The sequence below is a fragment of the Rhinopithecus bieti genome, unplaced genomic scaffold, assembly GCF_001698545.2.
Source record: "Rhinopithecus bieti isolate Rb0 unplaced genomic scaffold, ASM169854v2 scaffold_69117, whole genome shotgun sequence".
Lineage (NCBI taxonomy): Eukaryota > Metazoa > Chordata > Mammalia > Primates > Cercopithecidae > Rhinopithecus > Rhinopithecus bieti.
The window spans coordinates 1-1,888 of NW_016825670.1; the positions used below are offsets into that span (position 1 = coordinate 1).

General features: G+C 40.5%; 1 pseudogene across 1 annotated transcript; it reads left to right on the forward strand.

Moving 5' to 3' along the window:
• Nucleotides 1–52: 52 nt before the first annotated feature.
• Nucleotides 53–1,443, forward strand: LOC108522714 (ATP synthase subunit gamma, mitochondrial-like; annotated as a pseudogene). Its single transcript, XR_001883585.1, has one exon. The product of XR_001883585.1 is annotated as an ATP synthase subunit gamma, mitochondrial-like (transcript).
• The last annotated feature ends 445 nt before the right edge of the window (nucleotides 1,444–1,888 follow it).

Here is a 1,888-nt window from a genome sequence, read left to right on the forward strand (position 1 = left end):
ATGTGTGTGTATTCCAGTAAAACTACTAGGTAGCTGGAACAGGAGATAGGATGGATTTTACTCACAGTCATGGTTTGCCAACCCCTGCTCTACACCACAAGCCCCACTCTGATTTAAGAAATGATTTCTAGATCTTACTGGTGCCCAATGACTAGCCTTTTGTGACAGATAGAAAAAGTACATGAAAGTTGCTATTATATATTACGTGTTTTCATGAAAATTTTTGCTAGCCGATTATGAGAACTCTAGTTTCCATTTACGTCTTAAAGTTTTGCTTTCCTTAAATGGCTGGTTTAAGAAATTATTTTGGGGAGGAAGCTTCTGCGCATGCACATTGAGGCCTCCCTGACCGACCTTCAACAGGGCTGCGGCTACCATGTTCTCTTCGCGCGGGCGTAACTGGGCTGTCGGCCTGGACCTTGCAGCCTCAATGGATTCAAGTTCTAAATATGGCAACTTTGAAAGATATTACCAGGAGACTAAAGTCCATCAAAAACATCCAGAAAATTACCAAGTCTATGAAAATGGTAGCAGCAGCAAAATATGCCCGAGCTGAGAGAGAGCTGAAACCAGCTCGAATATATGGATTGGGATCTTTGGCTTTGTATTAAAAAGCTGATATCAAGGTTCCTGAAGACAAGAAGAAACACCTCCTTATTGGTGTGTCCTCAGATCGAGGACTGTGTGGTGCTATTCATTCCTCCATTGCTAAACAGATGAAAAGTGAGGTTGCTACACTAACAGCAGCTGGGAAAGAAGTTATGCTTGTTGGAATTGGTGACAAAATCAGAGGCATACTTTATAGGACTCATTCGGACCAGTTTCTGGTGGCATTCAAAGAAGTGGGAAGCCCCCCACTTTTGGAGATGCGTCAGTCATTGCCCTTGAATTACTAAATTCTGGATATGAATTTGATGAAGGCTCCATCATCTTTAATCGATTCAGGTCTCTCATCTCCTATAAGACGAAGAAAAGCCCATCTTTTCCCTTAATACCATTGCAAGTGCTGAGAGCATGAGTATCTACGATGATATTGATGCTGATGTGCTACAAAATTACCAAGAATACAATCTGGCCAACATCATCTACTACTCTTTGAAGGAGTCCAGCACTAGTGAGCAGAGTGCCAGGATGACAGCCATGGACAATGCCAGCAAGAATGCTTCTGAGATGATTGACAAATTGACACTGACATTCAACCGTACCCGCCAAGCTGTCATCACAAAAGAGTTGATTGAAATTATCTCTGGTGCTGTGGCTCTGGATTAATGAAAATCAAGCTCCATCCTCAGACAAGAGGTAAAGAAGAAAATTCAGCCAGCTGATTTTGTTTTTAGCATACTGCTGTCTTTGTCTGAAGAAACTGTTCCATTATTTGAATTACTGAAGACAGCAAGATATTTGTAAATTATCTTACAATAAACAACTTAAAATAAAAAAAAATTATTTTGGTTATTCTAGTAGTTGTCAGTATAATCTTTTTTAAAAGTGGATTTTTGGCCTATTGTTAGAGGCAAATATTTAAATTATTTAAAAGTTTTAGGTCTGCTGTCTAGGAGCCAGGGCTTGGAGTCAGACACCTTAGAAATGTACCTGATGCTCTCTCTGTTCTACTGTGGTAAACTGGCATGGAAACCACTGTGGTGACTGAGCATCCCATATGCTTGAAATTCTAAGCAACATCCAATGCATAAGTGATAGTTTGTCAGGATTTTGTAAGAACTCCCACTACGGTCAAACCACCTATTGTACCATATTTTGGTGACCATCCCCATTTCTCAAGATTCTGTGAAGGTGCTTTTCCTACCTGTTCTGACACCCTGGATGCCCATTGTCTAAGTGTTCTACTTGATACACTCAGTTTCAATTCATGTGTTTGTCAGAGCTT